This window comes from Barbatula barbatula (assembly GCF_947034865.1).
Source record: "Barbatula barbatula genome assembly, chromosome: 23".
NCBI lineage: Eukaryota > Metazoa > Chordata > Actinopteri > Cypriniformes > Nemacheilidae > Barbatula > Barbatula barbatula.
In genome coordinates, this window is record NC_136786.1 from 12,024,810 (window position 1) to 12,046,755 (window position 21,946).

General features: G+C 39.5%; 1 protein-coding gene across 3 annotated transcripts in view; it reads left to right on the forward strand.

Annotated features, from left to right (window-relative positions):
* Positions 1-21,946, forward strand: part of ncoa2 (nuclear receptor coactivator 2) — a 73,288-nt gene that overhangs the window by 645 nt on the left and 50,697 nt on the right. For 2 of the 3 annotated variants that reach the window (XM_079447421.1, XM_079447423.1), the window contains exons 1-2: positions 359-620; positions 19,193-19,279. The gene's annotated coding sequence lies outside the window, so the exon portion shown is untranslated. Of the gene's footprint in view, positions 1-358; positions 621-19,192; positions 19,280-21,946 lie in introns of those variants that run through there. The other variant, XM_079447422.1, reaches the window with a different exon arrangement.

The following is a 21,946-nucleotide window of genomic DNA, read 5'->3' on the forward strand; positions in this document are numbered from 1 at the left end:
AAGTTAAATAACATGTATATGTGACGTGTGTGTCTGGGAAACAGTTTCCTACAAGAGTCATCCTATTTGCCATTTAATTAAGATGTTATGACTTCCATAACAAAGTGCAGATTGCTTTGGCTTTTACAGCAATAACAACAGCAGTAGCTTGCGACCCGACCACTTTGGCACACTTTTCTCCCAAACCACTACTTTAAATGTGAAAGCTTTTGTGATCTTATGTGTAAACTCAACAGCCTTTTCGACGTGGCTTTTATATTCTTTTGAGATATTATGAAACAACTGCGTGCTGTATAAAAACAAAAAAGAACCCAACCCCCTTATTGTGTTTTAAAGGGAAACACGCAATCCAACTGGTGAGCAGGGTCCTTATGTTTGCTGTATCATCATTTTGCCCGGTTGCTCACTGCAAGGTTGCTATGCAGGCTAGAGTAAACGAGTAGATACTGGTGCCCGTAGTATGTGGGGGAGGTTTTGCTGGCGAGATAAACAAGCAGCCAGCCATCGTTAGGCATAAGGCAGGAGGAACATGGCGGCGGCAGTTAACTATAATGCTGTTTCACCAACCCGAAGGTCAGAGCTGGACGTAACGTACTGGATTTAAGAGGGAAGAAAACACAGTAAGTCCGACATCGTTACAAATGTTCCGTGTTTGCCGGTGAATGGCGGTTCGGGGTGGCTTTCTAATGTGATTTTTACACACTCGGCGCAGGATCCAATCACAGTTACGCGGCGGCGGTCTCCTGCATTAGCTTGCTAAACCTGCTACACTCGCTATTGCAGCCCGGCTACTTTGTATAGTTGGAGAGTTGTGTTTTGCTTGCCGTTGCTTTGTAAACAGTTTGCCGCGAGCGACATTAAAGCGGACGCGCGACTGTTATTATGTTTAGATTTAAATCGTGCTGCTGATTTACTTCATTCCCCCGCGTTGCTTGCATACGAGTGATTAAGTTCAACCAGCTCCCCCCTCTTATTTGCTTGGTTAGCTTTAGCCCGTGAGCTTCCATTTGACTATGCGAGGACTCTGTCGACAGTTCCGAACGGGTTTAAACTTTATTTTATAATCGTTACGCTCAACTCGTTACAATGTAACGCCGCGTTCGAATTCGCTTTGTTACATTTCGACGAGCACGACGGAACGGAGGATCAACAATGTATCGTTCGCGGGTGCGTTCTATTAAAAGTAAAACGCGCGTTATTTGACTGTCGCAGCGTTTTGTTTGTGCGAGGGCTGATGTTAGTGAGTCGGCTCTTCGCTGAACTACTTGAGGGTGCGGGGAGCGAGGTTACAACCCGGTTTTTCGAGAGATTGAGGAGAAAGGAAAAGTTGGGGTGCTGGTGGCGGGGGATGCTGCTAATTAGCATTCGCCTCGTGATTTGCTTGAATTTAAACGCGAACGCTTCATAGAGGAGGTGGTTTCGTCGTCCATTGACGAGATTTTGATCTTGGTCGACGGAGTTCGTGTCCTGTTCGGACCTGCCGTGACGTTGTTTTACGGCGTGTGACGTCACGCCGCCTGCGAGTTCATCGGGTCTCGGTCATGTTTTGATGCGTTTGAACTTATTGAAGAATTAAGAACAAGAATAGCCTTGCTTCACATTTGTCTTGAATATCTTGTCTTGTCCGTTAATTTATTTATTTCACTCACTTTTTTTGGATGGTTTCTTTGTAAATTACACGCTTGAATACCCGAGCTTGGATTCTGTACACTGACAGCTGGTGTTCACCTCAGATTTGCATTAGTGCTGCTAAGAGCTGCTGTAGTGCGACTCAGCCTGTTGGACCAGTAGTTCAGCTCACGCTAGCTTTGTTACCAACATCTTACATCATGCTGACACATTCCACAGTAGGGCTTGTGTTGTAAGTGCTCATGCAGCCGATAATAAGAATATTATGGCCATTACTTTGTTTCCTTTGTTGAGAACAAAGCAGACTGTTGTTTTGGACCTCCGTGTCATTTAGACTATACGGTGCATTTCAACAATAATTTGACTTGCATTACATTAGATGTTTAGATTTTACATGCAGCTTTGGTAATCAAACACATGACCCTTCTTGCGCTGCAGAAAAAAATGCAGAATAACAGTTCAAAATAACCATGGATTAAAATCGCTGCCAACATGTGGTATGTTGGTATCGCTGTCTCGCACCCAGACAGTCAGATTTTAACATTAAGGCTTCAATGTACTTCCTTTGTGGTACAAGCTTGCTTGACATGCTGTTGTCGGAGCCTGGTCATTCAAGCAACGCTTGCAGTCAACCCTGTTCTAAATCTATCCTGCCAAACTACTATGATGTGGTAAGATACTTTCCCATGCAAGCAAACTGTAGTGTTTGGCAGTGCGTGTACACCGTCATGGCCTCCCGTGTGCGCATGCGGGCACGGCGATGGTGTCTAGGTCTCTTTGGCTTAGCTGCATTCACGCGTGGCAATCTAAATATGGTGGGGTAGAAAGGGGAGAGTTAGTGCCCAGCCAGCAGTCTAGAACTGTGATTTCATTCTAGATCAACTGACCTTTGACTCTTTCTATTGATTGAGGTATTCGGTTGCAGTGAATCACATTCTAATTGTTGAACTTTGATCTTCCTGCAGAAAGGCAGCTAAAGCGCATTCGCCGTAGTTGTAAGGCCTGAGCTGGGCAGCCTGACTGTCACGCATGCTCAAAAGAAGGGCGAAAGGTAGAGAAATTTGTCACCAAGCTGTTTGATTTCACGCCACAGTGACAAGATGCGGTATGTCAGTCGGAGGGATGATCATATGAGCCACTATCAAATCAAATCAGTTTCAAGGGGAATCAGATTGACATGCAGGGGAAACAAAGAGCACAAAGAAAGTATTGGCTGAAATTATTGAAAGATGTGACGGACTTAAGAGCTTCACGTTTCATTACGTTATGGAACCCAAATGCGACGGTGTGGTAGGCAAATTTTTCTAGGATAGCTACAGTAGCTCGGTGTCATTCACTGTTAAGGATTAGTGTAACCAAATTATGCTGAATTAAGGCTAATTAGAAGAAAGCTGGAAAATGATGACCTTGTCTGACTCGATTAGGTTCGACGTTGGCTGAATGTGAACATGCCTGCTTCCTCCCTGTGCTTTTCATTCAGTTCTGTATTCACAGGGCCTTTTTTAGTGTGTCATATTACACCGGGAGCAAAGGGCAGGGAGGAAACGAGGTCTGTCGTAATGACATTGCTGCTCACATTTAAGTGTAATGCACTTTAAGCAACGGTGCTTAGAAAGCTGGAGTCTGTCTGAAATGGTATAGTTAGAATGAATAAGCAGAGATGGCTAAATGATGATTTTGAGGGTTCAGTCACCAAATAAATTCTGATTTACTCACCCTCATGTTTTTCAAAACTCGTACAACATTACATTTCCTGGAAGACTATAGGATATATTTTGAAGAATGTTGATGCAGATTTTTCCTTCATTCAATGTTAGCCATTAACATTCAGCTTTAGGGCTGCATGTTTAATCGTATTTTAATCAGTATAACGACTTCTGCCTTTCACAATTTATTAAGCATAATAGTCACAATAAATGTGTATACAGCAAGCACAAAATATCCTCATCATTATAAACACATTTTTGGGGTGCAGTGCACTATGAAATACTGTTTCTGAAAAGTTTAACAGTGGCAGATTATTTACATTTAAGATAACATCTGAATTTTAATACAGGGTTTTACATTACGTTTTTTGCACGTAGCACCGGTGCTACAGAGGTTTGACGTTTTGTAGTCGCCAAACAGTGTTACAGGTAGCACAAGTATAAGACGTCTGTTATCATCTTAAAAAAAACAAATGCAGAGATCTTCACATAAATATACTGGTTAACAACAGAGGACGTTAATGTACGTCCACATAAAAATACCGTAGTAGCCTATACTATAGATTAGATTTAGATTAGATTCAACTTTATTGTCATTACACATATACAAGTACAGTGTAAGGAAATGTAGTTTAGGTCTAACCAGAAGTGCAGTTAGCAAGTGCAGGATATACAGTTAGAATAAATACAGAATACAATATGAGAGAATATAATACAGTGGGCATGGAGTATAAAAATATTTTGCAGTAGGAATGTTCTATGAAAATATGACAGTATGTATATACTATGAACAATATATACAGATGGTTATATACTATGAACATTAATGTACAGGTGGCTATGAACAGATAATAATTTAGACTAAAAATAGTGCAAGTGACTTAGGTATGCATAAATTATTGAGATTGGCTATTAAAGTTGCAGTGCAATAGGTGAGTTAATGCAGTTGTTGAAGTTAATGCAGTTATTAAAGTTACGGTGCAGTATACGATTTAATGCAGTTAATAGTTTGCAGTCCAGAAGATGAGTTAATGCAGTTTATAGGTTACAGAGCAGTAGATTAGTTAATGCAGTTATTGAAGTTACAGTGCAATAGATGAGTAGATGCAGTTAATAGTTACCGTGCATTAGATTAGTTAATGCAGTTATTGAAGTTACCGTGCAATAGATGAGTAGATGCAGTACTATACTATAGTATTTACTAGGCCTATAGTAAACTGCAGTACAATTCCTATATAATTCGGCCTGCTTTGATACCTTTAAATATAATACAGTATAATATAATAATACCGAATGGCCTTTTTGCTCTTGTAAAATATTTTTTGAAGGCTTATGATCATGTGATCTACTAACCTTATAATTAAAACAATAGTAAGAAAATGTTAATCCTGAAATGATACTGAATGAAAGTTTAGGAGTGTGTTGCCAGGGTAACAGTGGGTAGACAGGCCTGAGGCCTCACAGTGACTGATGAGCTGGGTTATAATGGCTGGGTTCATTCCACTCACCGCTTGCTCTCATAGACATAGCGTCCTTGCACAGACTCTGACCCAGGATTTCTACACGCATCTCTCTCCACTCCCCACTTCTGCCTAATGAGCCCACTGTGTGTGTGTGTGTGTGTGTGTGTCTGTGTGTGTGTGTGTGCTCGTGACTGTTCAAAATGAGCTGTATTACTCGTGCACGTTTGCTTTGTTCAAAGGATTGTGAATATTTTAACAAAATGTAATAATATATAATATACTATTATTTATTGTATTTTATATTTTTTAATACAAATATTCCTGACTTTTGTTACTTTTTATTGATACCAATCGTCAAGAAAAAAGAGGAGTTGATGTGGAGGAGGGTTAGAACGAGCTTGTGAGAAATAAATGTGTCAGGCTGAAACAAGGCTCATTGTGTCAGACCTACAAGTATGCTAAATGCTTCGTCATTCTTAAGTGGCTTTTTTATTTTTCGAAAAGGTTCAGGAAGGTAAGGGTACGCAGAAGGTGTGTTAACTTACTGATCAAGGTTCTGTACGCCGTACATGCAAGACAGTCTCTCTTGATTTGCCTTTGGCTGGTGACATTGTTATTGCCACAGATATTTGCTGTGAAGGTGGCTGTACCCAGACTAGCTTTAGGTTACTCAGGCTCCACAAAGGGCAGGTGTGTTCATTTACCACAGTTAGATTGAACAGAAAAATATTTTTTGTAGTGCTACAAACAAAATAGGGGTGACCCGAATAGTCGAAGATGTTTGGATAGGAGGAGCCTGATTTGGCTACCAATCCCACAGTGGAAGGCAGTGGCGTTGCAGATGGGCACGCACTGCGCCACCAAAAATAAGATTTATGATGTAAAGAAATGGGACATTTTTGGAAACCGAACCCCCTGGCACATGTAAGCTAGGGCTGGTCCGAATACCATTTTTGGAGCTTCGAAGCTTCGGTAGTAATCAGCACCGAATATTCGGAGAGAGGGGGTTGAACATATTGTTCTCTCTAATAAAGGCAGGAATCTCTGTGTCTGTCTGTCAGTTTGCAATTTTATTAAATCGAGAACTGTTTATCCGATTGACTTCACGAGTGGGGTGTGTTGCTGCGGACCCAAGGGAGTGCAGTGTCGCACTCTGCTGCACTTCGCTGCAATATGGACACGCGGCACGTTCAGAATAATATACTTTTAGTAAACTATACAGCGTGAGCCGAAAGCGGCGCACCTCACATTAAAAATGAGCTGTTTCCTGTAGTCATTATCGATTAGTTTTAAAAATTGTTTTGAGGCGCCATCAGGTCTGTTAAGTGGCATAGCATTGTTACGTTATGTTTAAGGAAAATATCCATTAATATATGTTCCCCTGCACTTCAGACATTTTGCCTTCAAACTAATTATTTTTTAACATTGTGACTTGAATCTAGCTTATTTCGTTTATTTTTTTATATAGGTAGATTCTGCTTTAAACAAATCCTGTGTATTAATGTTTTTTTTTTTTGGTGCATCAATGTTGCGCTGTACCCGTGTTAACCACCTGGTATCATCCCCACATTCACACACACGATTGGACTATCAGCCGCATTACGTAGCCTAAATATAGTTTTATTTACTTTATTTTATGAAACCTTGTCATGAATATAGAATAACCGTTTTATAAAAGCAATAAGCCCCACGAACCATTGAGTTACAGTGCATTTTATAACAGCTAAGGGGATTTTAGGCCCTTAGGTTTTAGATGTTTTAGTTGTTATATAATGCACTGTAACCCACAGTTTATTGGGGCTTATTGCTTAATTTTACAACTAGCTTGTTGCTTTTATACCAATTCAGCCATTAAGTCCGCTGTATGCGTCTTTCCCAAGAAGCTCAGTGGAATTTGACCAGTTGGATTCCATTCATTTGGTATTTAATTGCAGTTTAAGGGTAGATAAGTAGCAGAAAACATAATACAGTTTTTGTTGTACATGAAAATGAACTTAATCTTTGTTCAAGAATGTAGTGTTTTCCATGTTATCGAGTGCTTTCGGTTTCACAAGTACTATCGGCCGCTCTTAATGGGATAGTTCTCCCAAAATAAAAATTCTTTCTACATTTATTAACCCCTCATATCACTTTAACTTGTACATGACTCTTTCGTCTGTGGGACACAAAAAGAAGATATTTTGAGAAATGTCTTGGTGGTAATGTGTCCATATACAACAGAAGCCAATTGGGACTGTATTGTTTGTTTACCCGTGTTCTTCAAAATATCAGCTTTTGTGCTCTGCAAAATAAATTCATACAGGTTTGGAATGATATGAGAGCGAATAAATACTTTTTTATGTTTGGTTGAAATATTCATTTAACCCAATTAAGTGACCTGTCAAATCAATCTTAACAGAAAGATCAACGTCTCTTACCTGCACTATCGGGGAAGTGCACCTCAAGGTCCCTGTGTTGTTAGTGTCTCATGTTGAAAGGATATAGGCTGGCTCTGTTTGCGTGACTGCAGCTACATGGCGGATGGTGTTTGTTTCACCGCTGTCTGGAGGACTCTGCACTTGGAGCCCAGCGTGTGCCTGGCAGCAGACCTAGAGTGTAAACCTTGGCACAGAGTGTGGCCTGGCACCAGGTCAGAACGCCAAAGTTAGAGTGGTGATGGGGGGGCTACATTAAGAAATGCCAAGTCGAAGGAAGCAATGATCGCAGAGCAGGTTAACCAAGTGTGGCCACAAGTAAAGCTTGAGGTTAGTGCTGCCAAGACTCATCGCAGCATCGGATATACTTTATGTAAGAGATGTACATGAGTGTTTTGATTCTGGCTTTCCTACGCGCATGGTAATACAGGGTCAGGCAGTGTGTGTACTGTACTCACACAGAGACTTTTTCCTGTTCATTTTCGTTGCGTATGGTGTAGCACCAGGGCCGTCTCGTGGGATTGTGGGTCCCTAGGCGAGACCATGAAAATGGGCCCCACTGGAATTAAAGTAAAAAACGCACAAAAATTACAATATATATTTAACACAAAAAATCATAATTTTTTAAATCACCCTTAAGTTGTTCCAAACCTGTATAAAATAATTTTTTCTGCTAAACACAACGAAAGATATTTGGAAGAATGTTTGTAACCAAAACGTTCTGGGGCACTATTGACTTCCACAATAGCGGAAAAACTACTATGGTAGTCAATGGTGTCCCAGAACTGTTTAGTTTTCCACACTCTTGGAAAACTTTTCCTTCTGTGATCAACAGAACAAAAAAATATTACACATTTGGAACAACTTGAGGATAATAAAATGATATCAGAATTTTGCACAATTTCGCAATCTTACGCTTCATCATGCTCTTCCAAACCTGAGGTTTTCTCTTTTTTTGCTTGATAATTCAGCTTTTTTTCATAGAGTGACAGTAGATGGTACCGAAGGTGTCGAGTTCCAAAAATGACAAAGCATAAAAATAAGTCCAAGTCTTCTGAGCCTGTTTCAGGGCTTGTATTGGGAAGGGACTGAAATGTAAAGTTTTATTCATAGAAATCTCTTTCAAATATTTTTGACAGCTCTGATCAGCATTCGCTTTTCATAACAGGAAAAGAAGCTCCTTGGATAATCAGTTATAAATAACTCCCTTTGTTCCTCAGTAGAAATAAAGTCATATGGGTTAGAAAAAGACAAGAGGTTGAGTAAATGCTGAGTTATTGTTTTTAAGGTAAACTTCTTCAGTTTCTCAAACTGTGAAGGAGACACTTTTTTTGTATTGTTACGACTTCTTAAACCATTTGATTTGACTTGTTGTTGAATGATCAAGAGTGCGATGCAGTCATCAGCTGGTGACAGATAACTCAATAAACGGTTGCCATTCCTTGAGTTCCAGTGCTGAGCCACCAGTGATGGAAAGTATTTGTAACTCCCTAGAACAGAAGCCTTCCGGGTGAGCCTAGCGCTTTCTTTGTTGGAGGAATGTTCCAGAAGATCCTCCAGATGGCATAGGCCAGCTTTTCCTGCAGAGCCTTTTCTGCTGTTAATTGACTGGGTCTAGTATCTGCCGGCCTACCTCACAAACTGGGCCACAGATCTAATTGCTCTTTCATGCAGTGCAAATTCATAGGGGAGAAAACTTCTGCGGATGCAAGCCTACAGCACGCAGAAGTGAACATGGTGGCATAGAGACTGCCAAAGCTTGCAAAACTAAAACACAGCAGTAGCAAAATAACTCATCTTTGCGGAGAAAGAGACAATTCCTTCGTTGTGCAAATCATTTCTATTATAATTACAAAATGACACAGAATCCGGACTTGTGCACAAGTTCCATCGGCTTGTTATTTGCAATTTACATCCCCTGAACAATTGTATTGCATTCCTCTCTTTGCATGTTTTATGGTCATCACCCCTGTAATTCATAGCCTGCAGTAAACTACAGAAAGGTTTTATGTTTAAACCAATACCTTTTGCACTTATTAGTAAACGCTCTTAACCGAATCAATCGCTGTTTCAAATTAGTGTATCAGAAGCAATAAAGTTAGCCATAATTCTCTTCTCACTGCATCCGCACTGGCGTTAGACAGAAGACTTGGCAGCTGCTTTCACTGGAGGTTGCTAAGCAGCTTGATTCACTCAGCAGCCAGCTCGTCTGTCGTCAAAATACATCGGATTGGCTGTCATGTGCCTGTTGCAGAACACGCGCACACCTTCGTTCCTCACTGCTATTTTCGGATCCCTACGGGCAAAGAATACAAAAAAGTCCATAATCTGATTAAGCGGTTACTTTCCCGGAGGGAACTTTTGGTGCACCAGGGCTCTAGACCAAATGGTCTCATTTTGCAACAGTTTTTCTCAATGGTCGCACCGGTGCGACTGCTAAACTGGTCAATAAATGTATTTTGCGCATATTAAATTGAATGCGCAAAAACTTATATTGTGCAAGCAACGCATCCAGTCACTATTTCACCTCCCCTCCTTCAGCCATTCGTTTATTTAATAGTGCCCCCGCCCCACAAAGCGCTAATGCCGGGGTGTCGAAAAGACTGACAAGTGCTCACCCTTGCAAGAAAAACAAATGTTTCACCTGCAGAATGCAACGAACCCATTAAGAACAAGAAGGTTGTCATGTCCCATCGCGCCTGTCGCGTCCCGTGTAGACACAGTGAACGGTTGAGACAAACATATAAACACAAAATTACATGAAAATTCCACTATTCGCGAGTATCCTTGTAAAAATAGTCCGTTTCATGAACATAAACAGTCGGGAAATGCATACGTCACAGTATTTAGATTAGTATCCATATTGTCGCTCCTAAAGGTGCCAAAGAAATTCATTGATACAATATATTTAATTGTTCTTTGATATCTACATATAAATTATGTGGCTTTATTAAGTGCAAAAATGATCCAGAAATGGTTTTACATATCCATTTACAATCCTAGGATTTGTCCCTAGAATGAAAATGTCTGTTATTACCTTATTTGGAAGGGTCATGAATATTAATGTTGAGGTCTGCTCTGATTGGCAGCTCATGCCACTAGCTCACACAGCAAACAGATCGCTACTGTCAGGCGTAGGCATGGGCCGATTAACGGTTTGAAGGTATACCGGGGTTTCAAAAAGCCACGGTTTCAAAACCACTCAAATTCCCCGTTTGACAGATGAATCGCAAAACGAATAATTTGAGAGTCAGTCAAGAATTTAGGTAAGAAAACTGGCTATTATAACAAAATAAGTGTTTTTACACCTTTTGTGTACGTACACTTATTGTGGGACACCACATAAACCAAAATAGTACCTTAAAAAAATCAAGGAATATATTTACACTTTAAAGAAATTGTGTACTCCTCATATGAGTTAAAGGAAAAATAATCCAGTAAAGAATACAATAATTTAGTTAATAAAGATATGATTTAAATATGATAAGATCTTGTTTATATGTGTGAGTTTATTTATAAACAATAAAGATTTGTATTCATTTGTGATTACTTTATTAATGCATTAAACACGTTCGAATGTAGTTTTAATGTTTCTTTTTTTCTGGCCTCTGGTGCTACCAAATTAAGGGCTGGTGCCATCAACTGTATGACTTGTTGGCATCAGTGCCACCGCTCTCAAATGTTAGTCTAGAGCCTTGTACACACAGGTAATTATTACGAAGACTGTGATGCAAAACTGAGATCTGAGACGTGATTTTGTCACAACACGTTTACTTGAGACACTTGGCTGTAGGCTGTATGTTAAGGAGGTCCTCTATCCAGGACTAGAGATAAATTGCTGGTCGTAGGTTAAATAAAGAGTTCTTAACACCTCTGTAATCAGTCTGCGTCTGTCTGTTACAGATATCTGTGGCTTTGGCACCTGGAATTGTGGGTTGAAAACAAATTCTCTCATGTTACACCTGAGGAGACAATTACACACCCACGTAACGTGGTCTTTGGAAGCAATGGTGTATTATTTTTGCATCTTAAACAGTTAGGGATTAATTCTTTTATATAATTTAGGTTTTGAATAAAGTAAATATGGAAGTAAATTGACCCGGGTTTACTTTCTTAATGCAAGTTGAGCTGGACTGATTTATTTTTTAAGATTTCCTTTTTTATGTTTCAAATTATTTGTTTCTTAACTGAAGCAACGTTTTGGCAGATTTTTTATAATCCAACGTATCCAACAGTAGATATATAGAGACAAATAATCACAGTCCTGTAAAGATCCAGATTGAAGTCCTGCCCTATATTAATTTCACGTTAAGTATACTTACGTTTCACTAAAGGTGCGTTCATACCGCCAGCGACTGTGTCGCCAGTCTCTCACTATGAGGTTGTTAGAAGGCTTTACTAGCTTTGGTTGTCCTAAAACATTTATTGGATTTTTTAAACAGACAGGAGATACGGCTGATGTGAGCTCTGCAGCTGTATACCTATTGGTAGTCACTCATCATTGCCATAAAGTTGAGCAAATCTCAACTTTGTCGGGTCACTAGACACGTCCTGTCGCCAACGATCACTGTCTTTCGTGTCCCCGGATGTGGATTACCTACCCTTGTCGCTGGCGATGTGAACTGGGCTTTAGAAACACAAAACATTAGGGAATTGCTTATGAACACTTAGGTTGCTTTTCAGATGGATTTACTGCCAGTCCACATTTTCTGATGAGGAAACTAAACTTTTCCAGATTGATTTAGGTGTTTTGAAAGACTTTAGTTACAACTGCTATTGTATTGGAATGAATTATTATTAGATTATATTGTAAGACATACATTTTTTATATTCGTCTATATAGTACGATGTAGAATTGCCAGTTTAAGTATGTCATCATGTTGTTAATCGTTTTTTAGGAGCCAGTGCTGATGTTTTCTTTAACTCGAGCAGAAAACCTCTTTCAAACTGTCTATTGCAACAACGTCCGCTTAGTTTTTACAGCCCAGCAGTTGCTCTGTTTATTTTTGTTTCTACAGTCTTCTTACAGTAAATGTCCTGGAGTACAATCATGACATTATGGTTTATTTTTAATGCATTAACCTTGAGTGGCCAAAGCACTAATTTTGGATAATAATGGTCTTTGACAACCTGAAGCTGCAGCGCAATTTCACGGTCTTGATGTTGACTGGCAGAATGATGAGTGACTCTGTCCAGAAAGACAGGTTTCCACTGCAGCCCTTTCCTTTTCCCGGTCTCGTCCAATTACATGTCCTCCTGGAAAATCAACAGCATTCCTGATCAGTTAATGCGTGATTTTCAAATGGGCCGGAACAACCTTTTCACTTTAGGTTTGTGCTCAATCCTAAATTGAATTGTCTTTTAAATTCCAATGCAACTTCTAAATTTTGTTTTAATATAGTTGCCAGACAGAATGCAGAGTTTAAGTAGCAATATATATATATACACAGTATATAATAAAGGCAGCTAAATATACAGTACTCAACATTTAGAAGAACTGGCTGTTGTTGAGATGGCAAATATTCAGAGTGTTAGCGTGGGCTTCCACCTGGAGAGAAGAGAGACCGACAATCACCTGTGGAATTGGATCTGACAACACATGCACTAAACAGAAACCGAACATAGATATGTGGCATTTTTTTTTTATAGAGGAAGATCAGGAGATCACTGTACACCTGATGTCATGAGGTCTTTATTTGGCCTTGAAAAGCGAGGGACACAAGCATGTGCCATTGGATATGGGGGGAATGGGTGCTATAAGTCAAAGGATGCAAGGATATGTTGTGTCGTTTAAGTATAACACAGTATCAACGTGTAACATTTCATTTCTGTGTTAAGTTAACATTGATTTGTCAGGAGCATTTCTTTCCTGGGTTAAAAGGCAAATGAAACTGGAATACTTTTGTACCTTTTAACATACGTTGGCCTCAACAAAATGGCTTTGTGCATGAAATGCATACATACGTAATTTTTCCCACTGCATTAAATGTGGCAGTTTGGGTAAAAATGTTTTTACGCATATATTCACACAAAAGTTGGATCTGCTTGCGTTTCATGAATAAGGGCCCTTTGAGAGAGGCATTGAGGAGCATTGATTTGAGGCTGTACCTAAGCAACTGACTAAAGAATGCTGCCTCATGACATCAACGCTTAATGAAAATCAACATAGCATTGTAGTCATTGCATGAAGTTTTCTTACAGCCCCCCTGTTTTGAAATAGTGAGTTGAAAGAATGGCCGGGTTCAATTTGTTCTACGTTACACATCGCTGTTTTACTGTTTGACTCCTTTTACTCAAGTCTTATGGTATGTTCAGGGTACAGAGAGAAATTGCGATGTTCTGTGATGTACTTCTTAGTAACAACATTGACACACATTAATGGTACTCAGGTACTCAACTAAACTCATACAACTAAGAGTTAAAATATATTATATAATGAATGATTTAAGAGAAATCAGATTGTCTTTGGAGCTTAAGCATCTTAGGTTCTGGATCACTCACAGCAGTGGAGAAAATTTGAAGACATCATTCCAAATTTTAATTGAATTTAATAATAATCAGTATTTCTATATGTATTGTGGCCAGTCAGTGTCTGTTGAATTTCAACAAAATCACACCATAGGATGAATGTGAAAGACTGATGGCATGACACATGAAAACAGAGAAAAATTTGGTTATCACAAAAAATTGGTTTGTATCTTTTCCTGAATATATGAACAAGTATTGCTGTTGCTTTGCTTGAAAGTGAATATTAACTTTTTGCTGTATTTGAGGACTTAAAAATACAGAGCATCTCTTCTGTTATTTTGACTATTTTGTTCTTTTGTTATTTTGATAGGATAGAATAGTAAATCCGAAAAAATGATTTTGAAATGGTCTTTGTTCTTTCCATGGCTGTATTTGTGTGAGGTTTGCTTAAACGCAAGCATCACTTTTACTACTACTCGGGTAGTAGGTTTTACTAAGCTTTTGCCATCTCTTCTAAATAATTTGACAAGTTTTTTTGTGAACATTATCAAAGGCATACAATTAAAATAACTCCAATCACTAGATCAGAGCTTCCTAGCAACTGTATAGCAATGTATAAAAATAATTCAGACCACCTAAGCAATCACAGAGGAATGCCTTGGCAACTACCCACAAAACTCTTGCATCGTGGCAGTGTGCTTTGCATAAGCAAGCATGTTTTTGTCAGAAAATCTAGTAAGTTTATAATTGGATCCAGTGGCCCGAATGCACAATGTGGTTTGCTAAGTTAGGAAATTAACTGTTTGACACACTAACGGTACATTCACATGGGGCATCAGAGTTAACTCTTCTCATTTACTATGAATGGGTGACATTGAGCATTGCCGAACTGAATTGGGGGTCCGTCATGCAAATAACCTGGGGTTCATGCAAGACCGGAGAACAATGTGATTGGCTGTTGTAACTATGACAATCGTGTCGGGCTACGCTTCAGACACGCCCTCCGTCAATCGAAGCCCCTTATGAATGGAGGATAATACAATCAAGAAGCTGACAGAATGCTCTTAAAACGGCAACACGAAAGGTTATATTTGTATTTGGCCTCTTCGTCTGGCTTGTTGTGGTCAGTTTTCAGTGAGTAAAAGAATCTCTGGGACCAATCTAATCTTTAGCCTTTGAGCGGTACGATTAGCTGGCGGTTTTCTGCTGACATAAGCCTTAAGTGACAGCCCCCCTGAGGCGACTCGAACCTGCTTCAGGCCAGGGAGGAACAGAGAGGATCATGGGTATAGAGCAGGATCACTTGCCATCGAACACAGGGTTTAGACAATTCCACTCATATATAATCACATAGGCACTCTGTTAACTTGACAGAATATATAAAAGTTAGGTTATAAAAGCGCATGACAACTTTTGGGTTTCTATCCGAGGAAGCGGTTTAACTTATGTTCATTAGGATTTACATTAACTAAACCAGGAATTCAGAGTTGCAATTGCTTTATTCAAATGTAAGGTTTATACTGATATTTTTGTGTTGTTTAATGATTACGTATTTTAGTGGTCATTCAACAAGAGGATGTGGCATAAGGTCTGTGGTGACACACACAACTTTGACACGTGACATGAACTTTTGACGCTGACCTCTGAAGGACAGATTGTAGGCCCCGCGAAGGGCTTGCAGGGTTTTACTCTTTCTGTATTAGAAAATGGTCCATGGTGTGAGGCCTGCTGTGTGTGTCCACACTGTGAGATCTTCCAGGCATTGCGGTGGGCTGTCTCGGTAGACAAATAAGCAGATTTTATGGAATCATGTGTTTTTCTGTAAGTGTGACCATTTGATTTCGATGCATGTCTGGATAGCAGATATTTTGTGTGTTCACAAAAGCTTGTGACTTTTCGGTGTTTGATAGACATTTTCAGACAAACAAAGGGATTCCTTCTTGAGACCTTGAAACTAAGTGATGGTTAAATCTGCTGGGTGTCTGATTTATCATGCTTGGGAGACCCCATAACTGCAATGACCAATCACTTTAAGATCTGCTGTGGGCAAGAACGAGCATGTGACATGAAAAAGAAGGCAAATACCTTCGGCCTCAGCAAAGGATTTCTCTTAAACTTCCTTCTGACCAATGTAAGGATAAAGTGAAATTTTTGAATTAATCAACTCTATCTTTATGATGAAATTTTGTTATACGTGGCTATGGCGTTTTATGTATGCATACCATTAGGGATGCACCGATACCAGTATCAGTGTCGGGTCCGATACAAAGCTCATGTACACGTCCATTCAGGTAACATCTCAGAGAATAGAAAGTGTTCCAAGGCATTATCGTGCTAGAGCCTCTCAATTGACAGAGGACAAAAACAGCACCACCTTTCCAGGACATTTTACATAACTAACCACTAGACAAGACATACACTGAATTTATAAGAGGTGGCCAGCACCACTTAAACAAAAGCGAAGAATCAAAACCATACAAATTCTTAAAACACTTACAACACAAACCCTGGAATAAACATGATACATTTAACAAAATTTAGAGCCATGGAAAACCTTTGGTTAATGCGACAATTATTCTATTAACAAAAATCACATTAATCAGGACATCAGATTGTTCTATGTCCTCTCTTATGCATTGACTCTGGTACATTCTCACTTCCTTTAGAATTCCCATAAAACGGTTAAATTTCCTGCTTGAACCTCTTTGTCACTAGGCTGGTCTGCTCCCACAACAAAGGTACCAAACATTTCAAGTTTCTTAGTTAAAATATTAGAACTATTAGAAGTTCAATCTTGATTATGTTTTTAAAATTACTGTTTTTAGCTGGTTTGAATGTTTTTAACTTTAAGCCAAACAACTAAGCCCGTTCACTGACTCTGTACAATGGTGAAATAAAGATATTAAAACAGACCAATATAGTAAAGTCTTCCTTTATTGATCAATGGAAAGATGACAATCTAAGAATCTTGTTTGGCATAAAAATCATGTGTGGCATAAATCCTGGGTGTGAAAGTTTGTGAAAAACACATAATGATGTTTATTTTTCATAACGTGTTCAAGGTGGAGTTATTTTGAATTGTCTCATTGAGTTGGGAAAAGCATCGATATCGGGGAGTACCAGATAAGAATATCAGTGCTAGTTTTCTCTCTTGAAAATGTTTTTATCGTTGCATCCCTACATACCATATTATTGTTCTGTCCCATTTCAGTATTAAATCTCGGTCAACTGCTAAAGTCACAATTCTTTTGTAACTATGTAGTAAACCTGCCTTTTTTATAGAAACACCTGCCCAGAACGGTCTTATTATTTAATGTACCCATCAGAAAGACAGTGCTTGGTCTTTTGTTTTCCCTTTGCATTGCTGTCACTGGCTCAGTGGAGTTGAAGCAGGGCAGCTGGTTTCAGAACTACATGTAGCAATATCTGCTCAGCACATGGCATCATGTGACGGCTTGCTGAGTGTCCTCCCCATAGGTATTTGTTCACAACATCCCGGGAGAGTTTCTGCCTAAGTCAGAACACTTTGACGGCATTTGCTCAAAATGGGGAAATTCTAGCTTTTCTATGTAGGCTCTCAACTTTGTTGAATGATACTTACCTCAGCACATATTTTTTTTCTTTCTCTCGGGCTAATTCTGGGATCGGGGAGATGATTTAAACCTTTTTTTTTCACTAATTACTTGCTGAACATAATTAAAAAGGCGTACTTCATGTTACTATCTAATAAGCTTGAAACGATTCCCTTGTGGAACCAAAGGCCCGGAAGACGTGTGTAACACTATTAAATCTTTACCAACCTGATGGTGATTGTCAGTTTTCCCTTTTCTTCCTGTTTTTTATATCTCTAATCTTTCACTGTCTAATGATGTTAAACTCATTTTCTTTCCCTTAATAGTCTTCATAAAAGTTTATGTGATTAATACCATTTACCCTTTGCGGGATTCTGACTCCATACCAATGAACCCTGGCTGTTTGGGTCTCTGGTGGTCTTGGAGTTTCTTGTGGCGATTTTGGCTCCTTGTCAGATATACTTTTTCACAATCTTGTGCAAAAAGTTAGTATTCTGTAAGTTGTGTTGTGCAAACAGGAAAGTCTTATTTAGAAGATCAAGTATTCGCTTGATATAATGGATTTACAATCGAATATTTTCTCTCTCTCAAAGCAAAAATATTTTTGGCCAAATTCAACATAAGAATAGAATGTTAGTTTTCCAAATGGGTCCAAAAACAGGGACACTACATATCTATTGTGACCTCTGTGTCTGCTCAGTAACACCAGAGTATCAGCGCTCTTGCGGCCGTTGCTGGTAAGGTGTTGTTATTAAGAATAGCCACACTCTGCCTGACAGGTCTGGGAATGCTCAGCTGTCTCTTTCTCTCTATGGTTCGCTGATATCTCACAGATAGAGGACAGCTCAAGTGCCGTACTCACAGCTGACAGGCCTCTGCTCTTGTGGGATGGACAGGGAAGTGATGCCGTACTGTGGGGCCTTTTACACGAGGCATTGTTTACTTGCACTGAGGTCAAATAAAGGCTGGGCCTAAGTCATTAAGTTTTTTTCTGTAGCACTTAGACAATATACAATCTTTCGCAAGCAGCTTTGGAAGATAATGTTTTGATCAATCCTTTGTGAGCAAGATAATCTCATTGAATTCTGATTTTACATGGATCCGATTTATATGTTAAACATATGCTGCTGTATGAGAAGGCATGTCATTTATTAAGAACCAGGGTATTGTTTTTAATATGACGAGTTACAGACATGTTAACCTAGAAAAAATTGCCAAATAAAGAAAATACATTTTTAACTCAATCATGTACAAACAACTTTGGTTTTGTTGCCATACAATAGACGTGGTAGGGTACCGCCATTGTTCGGTTACTAACATTCTTAAAAAATATATATTCTATTGTGTTCTGCAGAAGTAAGTCATACAGGTTAGAGATGGCAAGAGGGTGAGGAAATGATGCGAGAATGTGCGAACTATCCCTTTAGATATAATAATGACACTCCAATTAGAAAATAAGAATATTTAGTAAAATATTGAATTATAATATGTAAAATTATATAATCTTTCTATATATATATATATATATATATATATATATATATATATATATAAGAGAGAGAGAATTCAATATTTTGGCTTTCATCACCATTGATGCTAGTCTTAAAAGAAATGTAGCTGGGAAAGTTTCCAAAGTTTGGTTGATTTGGCATGGAATGAACCTGCTGAAAATTTTCACTTGCTGTAGAAACTATAGATTGGGCGAATCTCCTGAAACCTGTTATGATTATGTCCAGGTGGTAAATGTAACTTTGTATAAAGGATGATTTGTCTTGAAATGTCTGTTTGAGGTGTATGGTTTAAAATTTGAAGCAGTGTTGTACAATTATAAACAAATCCCATAGAGCGGTTTTGAATATATTGCATGTGCGTTTTGCTTCTCATTGTGTACATGCTAAATGAATCTGAATCTAAAAGTATGTTTCTCCTCTCCTCCACAGATTGAGAGAAGTAAATAATGCCCAAAGATTTCTTCAAGTCCCACTGCTGCAGAAATGCCCTGATGCCGAGTCTGGACTGAAGCCAAGGTGAGCTTAGCAACCTATCACAGAGTCTCTCTCTCGGTGTCTATCTTCCCATTAATTTGCTGGGTAAATACACGCAACGAATAGAGAAGGTCTAGTGTATGAAACTTGCTCGAGAAATGTAGAAAACATACAGAACCAAATGAAAGTGAGTTTATGTGGTTTGCGTGGGAGGTTCAACGTCATTTCCTCCTGGTGTTTGGTTCAAACAGCAAAAAAGGAACTTCTTTTGTTTGCATCACAGAGGTTCGCTTCTATTTGTTTCTTTCTTTCACTCATTGCATTCCTTCAGGACTCTGTGCTTGATATTTCATACACGTATTATTCGCAAACATTTGCGGAAGCAAAAGTTTGAATCCGGAAAGTTCTCCAGTTGCCAGTCAGAGCAAAAGCCTGCAACTGAGCATGTGTTCGGCTGCGTGTCGATGCCACAGTCACCACCTGCTCCGTCCGTACCATCGCTTCTCTGTCATGTGACCGACGAACAGCCTATTGTGTCTGTTTAAAAGAGTGTTCGAGCACGGCTCATGCGCTGCATGTGTAGAGGGATGGGGGGCTGGTGTCGGGGGCTGGACTTTCCTGCACGGGGATCGCAGGGGAAGGTTGGGGTGGGCCAACTGGAGCTGCTCAGATGGGATTTGCATTAGTAGTTTGTCAGTTGTCATTAGGAGCAGATGACGATGAGGATAAGCCCATTTTCTGAACACAGCTCTCCCTCTGCTCTTGCATAGACTGACCGTAACATGCGTCCACCTTTGAAAAACGGTGCCTCATTTTGATGCCAGTTCAATAGGTGTTGTTTGTGCGGTTAGTGAAGAAAGTCCATCCTTGTGTCACGCTCTGGTTATGCTGAGTGTTGCTGATGCATGCAGAGTCAAGTACTCTGCACTGTCCATACGCAGCTCGGGCACGTCCGTGTCCGCACGTCATCTGCTGTCTTAAAGGGACATGTCCTGTTTTTTTAAATTTGGCTTAAGTTACCCATGCATTTGTTTTAATTTAGTATATTTACCCTACCCTTATCATAGTTTCACTACAGTAGGTATACATATACAAAATAAATATGCAATAAACATGAAAGGGTAGTTGACGGATAAACCGTAAAATGTCCTATCGTGTGTCACCCAAAACATTTTATAATAATATTCATATTTATAATACAAAATGGCAAAGGACAGATTTACCTTTATTAAATTACTAAAATTCTAAATTTTTGTTGTCACACCATTGGACACATGTACAGTTTATTTCTCAGCTAGAAAATAAATAAGATAAAATCGTGCAAAAAACGCAATATCTTTAATTCAACGTTTAATGCAAATAGGAAAGGATTCAGAATGTGTTTGATAATGTTTTTCCCTGTTATTTCATAAAGCATGATATTTGTCAGATTTCGTTTTCAGATTGTTCGTTTAAAGCAGGAAACTAGTGTTTACTTTTAAAAGCTTGCAAACCTACCTTCAACTACAGTAATGGACTGTATTATTTGAAGTACGTTAAGTCATGACATTAAGCCTTCAATATAAGAGCTCTTTAATCTTTAATATACCTCCGTACCATCAACTCTTTGTTTAAATAATGAAGCGAGATGGCTCAGACATGCGTTAAGAATGTATTTCTAGGAAATGGGAGGTGGTATTTAAGCTCACGGAGGATCTAATTTTCTGAGCTCTTGTCAGCTGAGGAACGTGGACCCTCCCACGGAGCATGCACTGGAGAAGTTTATTGATTTTTCGCACTGCATCTGTGCCTCTTGTAACCTAAAACCCATCAATACGCATCAGACATTTAACCCCCTCTCTGTTACCCATTCGGTTATAGGAATACAGTTAACCCTGCATTTCAGAATCCACAGCCTTTAGTCTTTGCCGAAGCCTGTGATAGGCAGATGAAGGGAAATCCATTCGCCTTTCTTTGGTTTCCAGCTGCTGGAGTCCCATGGCTGCAAGCTGGTCTGGAATCTGACGTTTGCTGCTTAATGTGTTTATTATACAGTGCCGTCCCAGTGGCAGCTTGAAGTGAGTCAGTTTAAAAGATTCACAAATGCGATTGGCTTCCGTAAATGGACGTTGTCTTTTTTTTGTTACTGTCTGATGCTGCCACTTTAAGACCATTACATTCTCGGTAATTGTAAAGCTTGTGAGTGGCGAGGATGTCTCTCTCATTGTGTCTCTCTGTACTGAGCAATCGAGCCAGCTGGGACAGTGGCTGGAGACCAGGCCTGCGGCTCTGGGGAGGAGAGAATGTCGATCTCCCCTCCTCCTCCTCCTCCTCCTCTCTTTCTCTCTCTCAATCTCAGTCACAAGCTCACCCGCCCTCTATTCCCTCACCCCTCTTCTCCTCCATACAGCTTGTTTTTGCATTTCCTTGGTAGATCGTTCTCTTCTATTTTCTATCATCTTTTTGACATGGACTGTTTTTTATCCCTCTCTCTGTATCACCATCATTCATTGCAATGATTGGCTTAATTTCCCTCACTTCCTGTCTCCTGCCTTTTTCTCTAGCTGACGCTTCGTTTTCGCTCTCATTATCGTCAGCTGAAGAGGCAGTAAACACTGAATCTCCTGCAAATCTCTCCCAGACACTCGCTGCTAATAAAGGCCCATCTGTTCGGCATAACCACAATCCCCATTGGCCTTAGGGATCTCTCCGCACTGTAATCAGTAATGT